General features: G+C 44.7%; 1 non-coding gene across 1 annotated transcript; it reads right to left on the bottom strand.

The window, feature by feature from the left end:
* Positions 1-11,546: 11,546 nt before the first annotated feature.
* On the bottom strand, positions 11,547-11,650 carry LOC115834381. Its single transcript, XR_004029277.1, has one exon. It is a non-coding gene; the product is annotated as a small nucleolar RNA U13 (small nucleolar RNA).
* Positions 11,651-16,645: the final 4,995 nt, after the last annotated feature.

A 16,645-nucleotide genomic window follows, 5' to 3' on the forward strand; every position in this document is an offset into this window, starting at 1 on the left:
CACTGACTTCAGAAACATTAAGGAGGACAAGTGTGTGTGGTGGAGGGAGGGAGAATTGAACAAGCCCCGGCTCCTGTCCCCAGTCAGAAGGTAGAGGCTGTGGGTTCATTTTCCAAGACAAGGAGCCCTTAGAGATGGAGAGTGCAGGGAGGGAGAGGCGATCGTGGACATAGTGGGGACAGTGGGAGACAGAGACGTGCAGCGTGGGCAGAAGAGGGGCAGGCAAAGAAGCAGGGGAGACCCAAGACTAAGTGTGGGCTGTCACAGCCACCAGAGGGAGAGGGTGCTAGTAAGGAGGTTGTGGAGCTCCAGGAGCAGTAGAGGTTCCCCAGATCTGTGAGCATGCCCTGCCTGGCACTGCAGGAAGAGGTGGCTGCCACCCAGGTCAGTGTGGACGGGCCTCTACCTGTGTCTCAGAGGAAACAAATTCTATTTTATCCCAATATAGCTCCGTATTACACAAATGTAACATTCAGCTACTAGATATCGAGTGCCTTATCCTCCATGTAAATATAGCAGAGGATATACCCTGAAAGAGATACTGAAAGATTTGATTTTTCTTTCTCCCTGGGAAGATGAAATCCATAAGTTGGGTCCCCAAGCCCACAGGACAGATGCAAGAAAGGGTGGCTGGAAGATTGTGAGTCATGACAGGGAACATTTTTCCTTAGGTTCCATGGGTATGTAAAGCTCCGGACTATCTGTCTATCATGGATAGATAAAGAGTGAACATGGTCCCCTCTCCACAAATGTGTTTCCCTCCATTATTACTGTGAAGGCCTGAAACTCCATCAAGTTCTGATACATTACTCTTTTTTTTTTTTTTGAGATAGAGTCTCGCTCTGTCACCCAGGCTGGAGTGCCGTGGCGAGATCTCGGCTCACTGCAACCTCCGCCTACCAGGTTCAAGCAATTCTCCTGCCCCAGCCTTCCAAGTAGCTGGGAATACAGGCACGTGCCACCATGCCCAGCTAATTTTTGTATTTTTAGTAGATACGGGGTTTCACTGTGTTAGCCAGGATGGTCTCCATCTCCTGACCTCGAGATCCACTGGCCTCGGCCTCCCAAAGTGCTGGGATTACAGGTGTGACCCACTGCGCCCAATGATGCATTACTCTTTTGTGTTTTTTCCAGAGAGGATCTCACTCTGTCAGCCCGGTTGGAGTGCATTGCTGCAATTACAGCTCACTGCAGCCTCGATCTCCCAGGCTCAAGGGATTCTCCCACGCTCAAGGGATTCTCCCACTTAAGCTTCCGAACTAGCTGTAGCTACAGGCACACGCCACCACACCTAGCTAGTTTTTGTACTTTCTGTATACACAGGATCCCACTATGTTGCCCAGGCTGGTCTCTACCTACTCGGTTCAGGCAATTCTCCTGCCTTAGCCTCCCAAAGTGCTGAGAAGACAAGTGTGAGCCGCCTTGCCGGGCCTTCCCTTTCTTTAATGAACAATTAACAGAGTTTCATCTCAGAGGCAAAAGTGGCTACTGCCAGCCAATGTGAGTGTGGTGTTGTAGGGGAATCTGACTGATTCAGATGTTTCCCGCTCTGTGTGTGGTTTTTTTTTGTTTGTTTGTTTTTTGGTTCTGGGTTTGGAGTTTTTCAGAGGTTTTGTTACAAAGATCATGTCCTGGCCAGGTGCAGTGACTCACGCTGTAATCCCAGCAGTTTTGGAGGCTGAGTTAAAAAAATTTTCCTATAAATTAAATTTAGTTAATTATGAAAAAAAAAAAAAACCTTTACAATCTTTGTCTCCCAAAAGTGAGAAGCTTATAGGTGTCAGTAGAGAAAAAAACAACTTTATGAAAACCTACAGCATTGTAGGGGTTAGGGGTGATGGGGAGGGCTGAGCAGATGGGTCCTTTCCAGTTCAGAAACCTTGGTCCCAAGCAGAAATATGATGATGAGAGTTCCTCATCTTTCCCTGACTGCCTCCCTGGTAGTTGGTGCCACATCTCCAGAAGTGGTTTGTAGTGAATTGTTTCTTTGGAGGCTGGAAGTGGACGATGCACAGGTGACCTCTGTGACAAGTGCTTAAAGGCAGATGTCACTGGCCATGTTTGTTGTAGTATTAGGATTTGCACAATGGCTAGAGATACAGCCGCCAACATCTTTAGTCAAGAGGTGAGGAGCAGAGAGAGACAAAATAAAAGGAAGAGAATGTAGGAGGGAGAGGAAAGTCTGACAGTCTGTTAGAGAGGGTTTAGAGAGATGGGGATGGAGAGGATACATCAGAAAGAGATCAGCAGGCCGGACATGGTGGGTCACGCCTGTAATCCCCACACTTTGGGAGGCCAAGGCGGGCAGATCGCCTGAGGCAGGAGTTCCTGACCACCCTGGCCAACATGGTGAAACACCGTCTCTACTAAAAATACAAAAATTGGCCAGGCCTGTTGGTGGGCACCTATAATCCCAGCGACTCGGGAGGTTGAGGCAGGAGAACGACTTGAACCTAGGAAGCGGAGGTTGCAGGGAGCCAAGATCACAGCACTGCACTGCAGCCTAAGCAATAAAGTGAGACTCTGTCTCTGAACAAAGAAAGAAAGAGAGAAAGAGAGAAAGAGAGAGAGAGGGAGGGAGGGAAGGAAGGAAGGAAGGAAGAAAGAAACAAAGAAAGAAACAAAGAATGAAAGAAAGAAAGAAAGAAAGAAAGAAAGAAAGAAAGAAAGAAAGAAAGAAAGAAAGTGAAAGAAAGAAAGACAACACCTCGTAACCTTTTATTTCCTACTGTTGTAGTAATTGCTCTAGAAAGAAAGACAATATATTGGGCACACTGGTATTGTTCCGTGGTGAGCAGTTCTATGTAAATTTACCCTCAAAGGCCAAGGGCACTGAGAGGCCAAAGAAAGAGGCTGACAAATCAAGTTTCTCAGAAATAAACAATGAATGGGGGGGGACCTTTGAACAGAAGCTATGTGTCCAGTGGCTGCAAGAGGGTGGAACCCACACCCGTCCTCCAGAAAGTTTACTTTCTATAGCAAATTTTTATGCTAAAACACGAGCACCTGGCCATGCCTCATTTTCTTGCGGAAACTCCTGACCACTGGAGAGGTTAGATAAGCATCTTTATGAGACATTATCTATGCTACGGCCAATGTTTAAAGACCTTGTTGCCAAATACCTTGGTATGCGGGAGTCAAACATCTGTCATCATGATATTTTCCCTTCAAGATGAAATCACTCTGGCCACGCAGCAGGCTGTATACCTACGCTCCACTCCTCAGTACTGGTCCTTGCAATCTCACGTGCCCACCTGTTCCTTGATAGTCCCTGGGTCTAGAGGGAGGGTGCTTGATATCGTATAGCTATAGCAGCAGCTCATTGGCTTTATTGGAGGAAAATGCTGCAGCAACAGTAAAGGCAAAACCAGGACAGTAAGGAACATAGGAGCACAACACCTAAACCAAGAAGTAGCTTCTGCCACCAGGTGCCCCAGGACCGAAGCCAGCTATGAAACCAGTAACAACTATGGCATTCAATGCAGGGGTTCAGTCTGAGAAACTGGTCATTTGTGTTATATAGTCTCTCCAATCTCATCCTTGGAAAGGAGATACCCACCACAGCAGGCCAGAAGCATGGGAGAGTGGCATGAGGCTGCATACCCAACCAATGTTTTTCTTTTTTTTTCTCTTTCTTTTTTTTTTTTTTTGAGATGGACTCTTGCTCTGTTGCCCAGGTTGGAATGCAGTGGCGTCTCAGCTCACTGCAACCTCCGCCTCCCAGGCTCAAGCAATTCTCCTGCCTCAGCCCCCCGAGTAGCTGGAATTACAGGCGCCCGCCACCACACCCGGCTAATTTTTGTATTTTTAGTAGAGACGGGGTTTCACCATGTTGGCCAGGCTGGTCTCGAACTCCTGAGCTCCAGTGATCCACCTGCCTCAGCCTCCCAAAGTGCTGGGATTACAGGCGTGAGCCACTGTGCCCGGCCCCAACAGATGTTTTTCTCTAAGCCAACAGCATACTTTTGGGCCCATTGTAGGAAAAGGTTTGCTTCACAGGTGGCAGCTGGTGATAGTACTGACAGAACATGACAACTAAGGATGAAAGGAAACAAACTTAGTGGGTATTTGCAAGGAAATTTCTTTTCCATCTGTTAGAATACACCAGTCCATTCATTTAGAGTAGTTAGTATAGAGTCAGCTCTTGGCTTTTGTAAAGGGAAAGGGGCCATATACCAACCATGTTGCCCAGGGATGAAGTGTCAGCAGCCATGGTCAAAGTAATTTGATTGAGAGTACACCATATTAGAGAGCTCACCACCATGCCATGGGGTATATGTGTTTCCCCTGACCATTTATAACGAGTGATCGGGGACCAGTATTCAATAAGATCAATGGGAACCACTCTAACTGTTGAGGATATTCCCCCTCTCTGGCAGGAAATAGCCTATCCAGCCTGGGTGTATTTGCCATTCTAAGGCCCAGTGCAGTGTCCCCTCCTCTGGTAGAATGTCTGTCACTATCTTCATGCAGAAAATATGGTGGGTGTCAACCAGGTCTGAAAGCAAAGCAGTCCTGTCAGTTACCCGTATGTGAACAATAAGAGGCTTGGGGAATGGTGGTCCCAACCTATCACGTGGGGCAGGCACCTCATCCCTTTGGCTGAAGTTTAAGAAATAAGGGCTTCAGATCACACATTCATCCACCTTTGCAAGGTAGGTTTCGCCAGGAAAGTTTGAATTTGTGATTCTTTTTTAAAAAAAAACTTTTATTTTAGGTTCAGGGGTACATGTGCAGGTTCCTTATATAGGTAAATTGCATGTCACAGGGGTTTGGCGTACAGATTATTTCATCACCCAGGCAATAAGCTTAGTATCCTATAGGTAGGGTTTCCATCCTCCCTCCCTCCACTCTCAAGTAGGCCCTGGTGTCTGTTGTTCCCTTCTTTGTGTCCATGTGTACTCAATGTTTTGCTCCCATTTACAAGTGAGAATGTGCGGTATTTGGTTTTTAGTTCCTGTGTTAGTTCGCTTATAATACTGTTTCCCCTAACCATTTATAGCGGGTGATCGTGGGTCCAGTATTCAATAGGAGCAATGGGAACCACTCTAACTGTTGAGGATATTCCCCCATCTATGGCAGGAAATAACCTATCCAGCCTGGGGGTATTTGCCATTCTAAGCCCCAGTGCAGTGTCCTCTCCCCTGATAGTATATCTGTCAGTGTTGTTACGCACAAAATATGCTGGTTGTCAATCAGGTCTGGGAGCAAAGCAGTCTTCTCAGTTACCCATATGCAAACAGTGGTAGGCTTGGGGTACGGTGGTCCCAACAAGTCATATGGAGCAAGCATCCTGCTTTGGCTGAAGTTAAATAAATAAGCCCTGCAGATAACACATTCATCCACTCCAGCAAGGTAGGTGATAGGTGATATGGTTTGGATCTGTATCTCCACCAAATCTCATGTCAAATTGTAATCCCCAATGTTGGAGGTGGGGCCTGGTGGGAGGTGATTGGATCAAGGGGGTGGATTACTCATGAATGGTTTAGCACCACCCCCTTCGTACTATCCTCACAATAGTGCATGAGTTCTTGTGAGATCTGGTTGTTTAAAAGTGTGTAGCACTTCCTCTCTGACTCTCTTTTGCTCCTGCTCCTGGCATGTGAGATGCTTGTTCCCCCTTTGCCTTCCACCATGATCAGAAGCTTCCAGAGGCCTCTCCCAAAGCAGAAGCTGCTGTGCTTCCTGCATAGCCTGCAGAACGGTGAGCCAATTAATCCTCTTTCCCAGTTACCCAGTCTCAGGTATTTCTTTGTAGCAATGTGAGAACGGATTAACACTGTAGGTTTCCCTAGGAAACTTTTTTTTTTTTTTTTGAGACAGAGTCTCGCTCTGTTGCCCAGGCTGGAGTGCAGTGGTATGCTCTTGGCTCACTGCAACCTCCGCCTCCCAGGTTCAAATAATTCTCCTGCCTCAGCCTCCAGAGTAGCTGGGATTACAGGTGCGTGCTACCACACCTGGCTAATTTTTTTTTTTTTAAAATAGAGACGAGATTTCGCCATGTTGGCCAGGCTGGTCTCGAACTCCTGACCTCAAGCGATCCTCCCACCTTAGCCTCCCAAAGTGCTGGGATTACAGGTGTGAGCCACCATGCTCAGCCTCCCCAGGAAACTGAATTTGTACTTTCAGAAGACCAGTTTTCTTTTTAGTTAACCCTGCTGTTTGGAGGTAACATGGGAGATGAAAGTGCCATAATCTGTTGTGTTCCCTGGCCCAGTCCTGCACATCATGTCCAGAAAAATGGGTCTTTTGGTTACTGTAAATGTGTCAAAGATATCCACACATAGTACTGAGAGCCTCTAAACCTTTAATAGTACTGGCTTGATTAGCTCACTTACAAGGACAAACTTACAGCAGTTCAGTAGCAGTATCTACACAGGCCAATACATACTTTTTGTCTTGACTTACAAAAAGAAGCCCTATATAATTCATTTGCTGATCTGTTATAGGGTGGACAGCCCTATGAGTGTGTCCTGCATGATATGGTATATAGTGTGGATGAAATCAAGAATGTGGTATACATCTGTATTAGTCCGTTTCTACACTGCTATAAAGAACTACCTAAGACTGTGTAATGTATAAAGGAAAGAAGCTTAATTGACTCACAGCTCCATGTGGCTGGGGAGGCCTCAGCAAACTTACAATCATGGCGGAAGGCAAAAGGGAAGCAAGGACCTTCTTCACATGGCGGCAGGAGAGAAAGAGAGCAAGGAGGGAACTGCCAAACACCTTTAAACCATCAGATCTCGTGAGAACTCACTCACTATCACGAGAACAGCATAGGGGAACCGCCCCCATGATCCAGCCACCTCCCCTGACATGTGTGAATTACAATTCAACATGAGATTTGGGTGCAGACACAGAGCCAAATCATATCAACATTTTTAACAGCTATTGGGAGGTCAGTATATTTTAAGGGCAATCCTGCCTTCTTGGCTATCTCCAAGCCTACTCTTGCACTTCTATGACTACTTTTGTTATGTACCCAGGTCTCTATTCATTGGCCTGGAACAGAGCACAATGCTTCTAATTGTTCTTAGGGTGTCAGCTTCTATATTTCCTGGAACTGAGTCTTATTGTGTACCACCACATGAAATACCAACTATTTCATCAGCTGCAGAGTGTTGCAGCTTCTCTATATGTCTTGCCACGTGTTCATGCCTTATATGGGTTTGTGCATAAACATCCATTTTTCTTGTTGCCACTGGGCTAGCCACATAATTGGGCCTTTGAATGTAGCCCAGCTATCAGCACAAAGAGCCAGGGGCCAGGGCTTATGTGTGATTATTAACCAAGCAGCTTGCGACTCAGCCCACTGTCTACTGTAATGGGTACTTATATCAAGCCAGATTGTATCAGTTTGTGGTCATATAGCAACACCGGTCCAAGTACAGGGGTTTCCCTTGCTGGAGCCATCTGTATACCAAGCATGATCACGGATGCATAACCCTCCTTTGCTTATTGTGTCAGGCACTGGAGTAGGAAGGGGCAAAGGGATGTCCTTTGGTTGCTCACATATAACAAGGCCTAACACAGCATGCAATTCTGGGCTTAAGGGATTGGTTACCAGGACACTTCATTGTTGCAAATAGGCATGCCATTTATTCAAGATAGGTGTTTGGGATTTAAACGGAGGTGGGTGATTTAACTAATCCTTCTATCCATCCCTTGATTGGTAGACCGGTTCTCACAGTCATGGGAAGGGTCTTTGCTAATGATTCCACCTGCTGTAAAGCATATACTGCTAGCACTTGTTCAATGGGAGAGTACTGATAGGGACAGGAGGCACAGAAATTCTAGGCAGAAGAAGTGGAGTCCCTGACGAGGGCCCCACCTTCAAGCCTGGAACCGCAGCCCAAAGTGAGAACTTCACATCCCCATTTTCCTGCTCTAATGTTGCCTTTTCCAAAACCACCCCTGGCCCACCGTGCTGTCCATCCTGTACATACAAAAACCCCAGGCTCCACTGGCAGAGAGCAGAGAAGGGGAGAAGAAAAGAAGCAGCTGAACATTGGAGAGATGCAGTTTGACTTCAGAGGGATGGCTTGACGGCAGGACTTTGGAGAACAGTCTGGCTGAAGACGGCCAGACTTCAGGGGAAGAATACTCTCCTGCTCCTTCCTCTTTCCGGCTCCCTTTCCTGCTGAGAGCCACTTCCATCGGCAATAAAATCCCCTGCATTTGTTATCCTTCAATTCATTCATGCAATCTGATTTTTCCCGGATGCTGGACAAGAGCTCGGAATACAAAAAGGCTGTCACACTGACCCTCTGCCCTCACGGAAAGGCAGAGGGTCCACTGAGCTCTTAAAACCCTTGCTTAAGCCATCCTCAGACAGTAAAGCTAAAAGAGCTCACTGTAACGCATGCCCTCTGGGGCTTTGGGGCCCGCGGGAGTTTTATCCTCCTTAGATGCTGCCTTGGGGCACGCACGGAGTTTTGCTCCTGCCAGCGCCCAAAGGCACTTTCCCTGGCTCTTACACCGGCTCGCCTGCATGCTTCCCATCCCACAAGGGGTTGAGAGCTGTGGGCTTAGTAAGGGAGGCACCCCTGTCATGAGGCCTGTGAAGGGGTCAGGGAAAATTTCCTCTTTCAGTATCTGGCTTTGCTCCTTTCCATAATTGTGACCAAAATCTTAAAGGGATTGATTTACCATACCGTGGTTGCCATAAGGCCCAACTCCTGCCCACAGGAGTAGCAGTAACATCCAAAGTCATCTCTACTCCCTCTAAAGGGGTGCCTGAGGCTTGTGCCTGCTATACTAGCACTTTAGCCTGTTTAAAGCTCCCTGCTGCGACGTGTCTCAGTTTCAATGTGTCCTTTCTCTAATAAGTCCATATAGTGGCCTCAAACATTGGGCTAAGGGTGGGACAAATGCTCTCTAATATCCTAAAAGACCCACAAATATTTGGATTTCTCTTCTGTTTTCAGAGTTGGATGTTACTGAATTTTGTCCATTAATGTACCCAATATAAAAGGAATCTTACCCCACCATGTAACCCCTAAAACTTCACTGCAGGCCCTGGGCCCTAGATCTTCTGAAGGGTTGATTTCCCACCCTTGTTCCAGAAGATGATTGCACAATGCCCTCAGACTTTCATAATACACATGAACATCTCAGAGGTTAACATCATATTATAAATATAAGAAGACTAAAAAAGAGAAGTCAGGAGTGAGAGCAAAGACAAGTCTGTAGCTATCATTGGGTGACAAATTGTAGGAGTGTGAAATAGCCCTAGGGCAGCACTTGAAAGGTCCACTGGAAACCTTGCCAGGTAAAAGCAAATTGGTTTTGTGATTATTTGGACAGTAGAATGCAGAAAAAGGTATTAGCCAAACCTAACACAGCATGATGTGTACCCAGGACAGACACGATGTGGTTGACTACCTGAGTAATTTAAGAAACTGCAGCTTGTATGGCCAGGGTTACCTTGTTCAATTTCTGGTAACCCGCAGTCATCAGCCAGGCCTGGTCAGGTTTGCATGCAGGCCAGATGGAACCGATAATCTTGCTTTGAGTTGGCCGGATAATATGTACCTTTTAAGTTCCTCAATAGCTGCACTTGTTACAGCATGCCCCTCAGGCAATTGGTATTGTTTAGCGTTGACAACCTACCTGGGGCTAGAGGATTGTACGGGTTTCCATTTTGACCTCTCCTGAGAATACCTGTACTATACCCACCTTTAATCTGAATTCTTCCACTGAGGTTTACAGTCTTTCCTAACAGAATATCCATGCCTAAAATATTTTATGGAATAGAGGAAATAAGCACCATATAGGGGGCAGAGGACACTTTCCCCAAACCGAGATGTATTAAAGTCCTTTTTACTGGGATCATTTGTCCCCCATAACCATCAATGGCAGACCATTGATCAAAGTGTCTTTCTGAATGTGTCCATGGATTAAAGTACATTCCGTCCCTAGTAAGGCAATAGTCTTATTTCTCAAGACAAGTAAGTGATGGGCTCAATATGGGGCCTCTGATCGCCCTCTATTGCTCAAACATGGGATTAACCTCGGCCCTAGTAATTTCGGAGCCCGGGTGGGACCCACCCTGACAGGCTGGGGCATTACAAGAAGGGGTCTAGTCTTCCTTTTCTGCAGGAGGTGCAGAAAGGAAGCAACGAAATTGCTGTTCAGGCGGTAGTTCCCTCTATGTGGCTGCTAATACAGTGTTAGGTTGTTTGTCTATTTTTTATTGGGGTGTTTCTGCTCCCAATAAATCATGCCACATTTACTTACATGTGCCTCTTATCTATCCCTTTTCCTTTTTTTTCCTCCTTCTTTCTGTGGGATTCTCCTTTTCCCTTTTGCTAACCCTCGTCGGGTTCCCAAGCTTACCCTGTCCCTGGTTTGCTTGGTTTTTTCCAAATTTGCAATGGCTTGTCCCACATCAGATACATCTTGTTCCACTCCAGGCCTCAACAAAGACAGAAAAGGGCCCTGCCATTCTCTTCATGCGTGCTGTAGCAATTTATTTTTCACCCTGGCAGTAAAAACTGCTATATCAGTTCCTGTGAAAACCCAGGTATAGATGGCTTGCCTCATTCCTAATTCCCAGAGAAGCCCCAGGGCCTCTTTGATTGACCACCAGCAGGTTGTCCCTCCTGGTAAATCTTTTTCATTAGGCCAAGCCTCTCTCATAGCTAGAATAATCCATTCCATAAGGCTATTCTTCCTGGGTTATGAAAGCATTGCTGCAGGACCAGGTGGGTGATGGTGTTAATCATTTTTCTCTGCTTGATTCCCAGCTAAAGAAAAACCCTGTGTCCCACAATTGGACCATCTAAGAGGTCAGTGGTTCCTTAGGTGATTGTTTAAATGGTCTTTGCAATCTTTAAGAGTTCTGTAGCAGTGAGATAGTGATAGTAAGAGTGATATACACTGATAGTGAGATTCTCCTGGATTGGTCAACTCCCATTTTGCTGGAGTTGTTCAGCTTTCACTTTCCTGTGCACGAGGGGCGAGCTTGCCAATGATCTTCGTTCCCCTCTTCAGCTATGACTTCTATGTCATCGAAATATTCCTCTCCACAACATTCCCAGGGATTCCAAATTTTCACATCCCAATCGGGCTTAGTTATGACAGCTTTAATTTCTGGTCATTTCCATTTCATTCCCCCTAGGCGGACCAATCTATCTACATGCTAAGGTTTTAATTTTTGTTCTCTTGGTCGTCAATTTTCTTCATTATGTTGGATGCAAGGAGAAAAGTCAAAAGCCACGTGTCTTTTTCTCATTGCAATTCCTTCCCTAGCCATTTAATTTTCGCCTCTGCTGCTAGCTGGGCCTCCAATGCCAAATGAACAGCCCAGAGAAGTGGCCAGCCCACTGGATAGGTTATCCACCATCCTTCCCTATCGCAGTGCACTATATGGCTTTCAGTTAATAACTCCTTTTGAGTTTTCTGGATGTCCCATTACTCATGCAGAGGTCCACAAGCATCTAACAGAGGTGTCACACCACCCCACATAGATGTTGCTGGCCACCCTGGAGTTTCACGCACAGATGCTTCATTCCCCTTACCCATTTCTTCTTTTTTTTTCATATCAGATGAATAATGTGCTGATGTCATAACAAGGTTCGAGAAAGGCACATCTCACATAAGCACATGAACACCCAATCATCATGCTTAGGAACTACTAAAGGATCAATTTCTTAGTTCTTCAGCTCCTGCCTGGCTCAGCAAATGTTCCACAGTAGCTGGTATGTGCAAACCCACCCCTAAAGGCCAAAGGAACTGAAAGGCAGAAGAATAAGGCTGACAAACCCAGTTCTCAGAAAGGAATATTTAATAGGCACTTAAGAATGCAAGCCATCTCAGGGAGCTCTAAGAGGGTGGAACCCCGCACCCTCCCATCAGAAAGTATTCTTTCTATAGCATGCTTTTAGAGTAAAGACATGTCCAGCCAGTCTGGTCTTAGACTTGCTTGCCAAAACTCTGGAAAACCGGGGAGGCCGGGCACAGTGGCTCACACCTGTAATCCCAACACTTTGGGAGGCCGAGGCGGGCAAATCACTTGAGGTCAAGAGTTTGAGACCAGCCTGGCCAACATGGTGAAACCCTGTCTCTACTAAAAATGCAAAAATTCACCAGGTGTGGGTGGCAGGCACCTGTAATCCCAGCTACTCTGGAGGCTGAGGCAGGAGAATTGCTTGAACCCGTGAGGCGGAGGTTGCAGTGAGCCAAGATTGCACCACTGCACTCCAGCCTGGGTGACAGAGTGAGACTCTGGAAGAGAAAGAAAGAGAGAAAGAGAGAAAGAAAGAGAGAAAGAAAGAGAGAAAGAAAGAAAGAAAGAAAGAAAGAAAGAAAGAAAGAAAGAAAGAAGGAGAGAAAGAGAGAAAGAAAGAGAGAGAAAGGAAAGAAAAGAAACAAGAAAAAAGAAAAAAGAAAAGAAAAGAGAAAGAAAGAAAACTGGGCAGGTTAAATAAGCTTATTATTAAGGTTGTCTATATACTGCAGGAACTGTTTAAAAACCTTGCTGCAGAACACTTTGGTATGCAGGAGTCAAACATTGATCATGATGGTAGATTTGCTTCAAGATGGCACTGTTTTTGCCATAAACTGGTTGTTTTCTTGCAGGTATATGGAACACACTTTATCTTTTTAAACCCTAAATTAAATTAATGAAACTCCTCAATTTCTGGGTGATCCCACAACCATGCGCTCAGGTGAATTCCCCCACCCTCTTCAATACATTATACCCAGGAAATCTAAGAAGCACGGTCAGGCCTTTGGATACATTTACTGCAGAAGGGAACCGGAGCATGGAATCATGGGAATCCACCTCCCAGGGCCCAACACTTTCATCCTGAGCTTGCACATGAAACAATAATGAATGAGATTTTTACCTAAAGGGGATGGGTAGGAACATGGTGGAAAGGAGGGGATGGGAAGTAGGGATGAGCAGGGAGGAACACTTTTATTCTTTTGGTGTAGTTTTGCCTCTTTTAGAAGCATAGCAATGTTTCACATATTCCAAAAATAGATATAGAAAAGTGAGGAAGTGGGTGAAAAAATAAATACATTAAAATAAACTAGGCTTGGGGGGGACCCAAAATGGAACATAAATAGAAACAAAGGAACCAAAGCATATTACAAATGAATAACATAACCACGCTAATGGGCATGAGGAAGAAAATAGCTAATCTGAGTAACTTTGGGAAACAGTTATTTTGACTGGATACTATAAGACAAAAAGCAAAAATGACTGTATGCAAATATTGTACTTTTTTATTTTTATTTTTTAAATAGAGATGGAGTCTCCCTATGTTGCCCAGGCTAATCTCAAACTCCTGTGCTCAAGTGGTCCTCCCACCTCAGCCTCCCAAAGTGCTCGGATTACAGGCATGAGCCACCATGCCCAGCCAAATTTTGTAATTTAGTTAGTGATTTTTTTTTTAACACAGGGGTATGGTTAGGAATTCTGAGACTACTTTATGTGTATATGAGGATTGAGCAAATGAGTAAAATAGAGACAATGAGAGCCAAGTTTCTCACTGTCTGACAAAGGCATTACAAATCTGGAAAGGAGGTAGGGCTAGAATAATCCTAAGACCTTGGACTGGAATCAGAGATGTCAGTATGAACCCAAGGTACATTCTGCAAAACAACCTGCCTATGTCCTTCAAAAAAGGCCAATGTCATAAAAGATGAAGAAAGGACAGATTAAGGGAGACTGAAGAGATGAGACAGGTAAATGCAAAGCAGAATCTGGACTGGATCCAGGAACAGAAAAAAAGTTGCCTTTTGCTGTAAAGAGCATTATTGGGACTATTGGCACATTTTGAAAAGGTTTTGTGTTTGTTTTGTTTTTGTTTTTTGAGCCAGAGTTTCACTCTTGTCACCCAGGCTGGAGAGCAATGGCATGATCTCAGCTCACTGCAATCTCTCTGCTTCCCGGGTTCAAGCGATTCTCCTGTCTCAGCCTCCCAAGCAGCTGGGATCACAGGCACCCACCACCACACCCAGCTAATTTTTGCATTTTTAGTAGAGATGGGATTTCACCATGTTGGCCAGGCTGGTCTCCAACTCCTGACCTCAAGTGATCCACCCGCCTCAGCCTCCCAAGGTGTTGGGATTACAGGCACAAGCCACTGCACCCGGCCTGAAAAGGTTTAAAGATTAGATAATTGTGCTGTATCAATGTTAATTTCTTGACTGATTATTATATTGTGGTTATATAAGGCAATGTCCTGTTTTCTCTGTTTTTCTTTATCAAAAACACACTAGTATTTAGGGACATTTATTGTTTCTGTTTGTTTGTTTGTTTTTTGAGACAGAGTCTCATTCTGTTGCCCAGACTGGAGTACAGAGGTGTGATCTCGGCTTACTGCATCCTCCACCTCCCAGGTTCAAGCAATCCCCCCACCTCAGCCTCCTGAGTAGCTGGGACCACAGGTGTGTGCCACCACACCTGGCTAATTTTTTGTATTTTTGGTAGAGATGGGATTTTGCCATGTTGCCCAGGCTGGTCTCGAACTCCTTGGTTCAAGTGATCATCCTGCCTTGACCTCCCAAAGTGCTGCAATTACAGGCCTAAGCCACCTTGCCAGGCTGACATTTATTGGGGAACCTGCCCCGATATTCATGTAGGTTCTTTTCTATTTTCCTTAAGTGTCGGCCAGCTTGAGAAATAAAGGGATAGAGTACGAAAGAGAGAAATTTTAAAGCTGGGCATCCGGGGGAGACATCACATGTTGGTAGGTTCCGTGATGCCCCACAAGCCATAAAACCAGCAAGTTTTTATTAGGGAATTTCAAAAGGGGAGGGAGTATACGAATAGGATGTGGGTCACAGACATCAAGTACTTTACAAGGTAATAGAATATCACAAGGCAAGTGGAGGCAGGGCGAGATCACAGGACCACAGGACTGAGGCAAAATTAAAATTGCTAATGAAGTTTCGGGCACCATAGTCATTGATAACATCTTATCAGGAGACAGGGTTTTGAGAGCAACCGGTCTGACCAAAATTATTATGTGGGAATTTCCTCTTCCTAATAAGCCTGGGAGTGCTATGGGAGACTGGGGTCTATTTCACCCCTGCAGTCTCGACCATAAAAGACAGGCGCACTTGGGGGGGCCATTCATAGGCCTATACCTCCAGGCGCATATTCTGTTTCTCAGGGATGTTCCTTGCTGAGAAAAAGAATTCAGCCATATTTCTCCCATTTGCTTTTGAAAGAAGAGAAATATGGCTCTGTTCCATCCAGCTCACCGGCAGTCAGAGTTTAAGGTTATCTCTCTTATTCCCTGAACAATTGCTGTTATCCTGTTCTTTTTTCAAGGTGCCCAGATTTCATATTGCTCAAACACACATGCTGTACAATTTGTGCAGTTAGTGCAATTATCACATGGTCCTGAGGTGACATACATCCTCCTCAGCTGACAGGATTAAGAGATTAAAGTAAAGACAGGCATAGGAAATCACAAGGGTATTGATTGGGGAAGTGATAAGTGTCCATGAAATCTTTACAATTTATGTTTAGAGATTGCAGTAAAGACAGGCATAAGAAATTATAAAAGTATTAATTTGGGGAACTAATAAATGTCCACGAAATCTTCACAATTCACGTTCTTCTGCCATGGCTTCAGCCAATCCCTCCATTTGTGGTCCCTGACTTCCCACAACAGACATTTATATTTAAATGATTCAGAAAAAAATATGTATATATATATATATATATATATGCACACATATATGTACATATATATTATAGATATGTAAAGAAAATGGGATAAAATAATCACATTTGGAGAATCTGGATGAATGGTATATGAGAGTTCTTTGTACTATTTTTGCAACTTTTTCTGTAAGTTTGAAATTATTTCCAAATAAAGCAATAAAATAAATGCAGAGTATTGGGCCTCATCCTTGACTTACTGGATCAGAAGCTCCAGGTCTACAGTCCAGGAGTATGCATGAAAGGCATTACTTACTGCATCAAAAATTTTTGTAAAGATTATTTTATTTTTTATTATTATTATTTTTACATTTTTTGTAGAGATAGGATCTTGCTAGGTTGCCCAGGCTGGTCTCCAATTCCTGGGCTCACGCTATCCTCCTGCCCTGGGCTCTCAAACAGCTGGAATTATAGGCCTGAGCCACTGTGCTCTGCCTAAACATTTTATTTTTAAAAATTTCTGTGGACATGTCTAGAGAGAAGCATCAAAAAATTATTCAGAAGGGCTTTGATCATCATGAAAATTCTTAACTTCCAGGGGTCCTGTCATACATAGTTTCCCACATATTTGAGAGAAATCTTAAAGATGTACATAGCTACTGTATTAGTCTGCTCAGGTTGCCATAATAAAATACCATAGACTAGATGACTTAAACAATAGAAATTTATTTTCTCCAGTTCTGGAGGCTGGAAAGTCCAAGATTGAGGTTCCAGAAAGGTTTGGTTTCTGGTGAAGTCTCTCTTTCTGTCTTGCTGATGGCTGCCTTCATGCTGTGTCGTCACATGGCGGAGAATCTCTTGGGTCTCTTACACTTGTCTCCAATCAGGATTCCACCTTCTGACATCATTAACTTTAATCATCTTCTTATAGGCCGTATCTCCCATGCAGTCATGTAGGGTGTTAGGTCTTCAACATACAAATTTTGAGGGAACACAATTCAGTCCACAGCAGCTACT

Source organism: Nomascus leucogenys, unplaced genomic scaffold (assembly GCF_006542625.1).
Source record: "Nomascus leucogenys isolate Asia unplaced genomic scaffold, Asia_NLE_v1 000941F_67568_qpd_obj, whole genome shotgun sequence".
NCBI lineage: Eukaryota > Metazoa > Chordata > Mammalia > Primates > Hylobatidae > Nomascus > Nomascus leucogenys.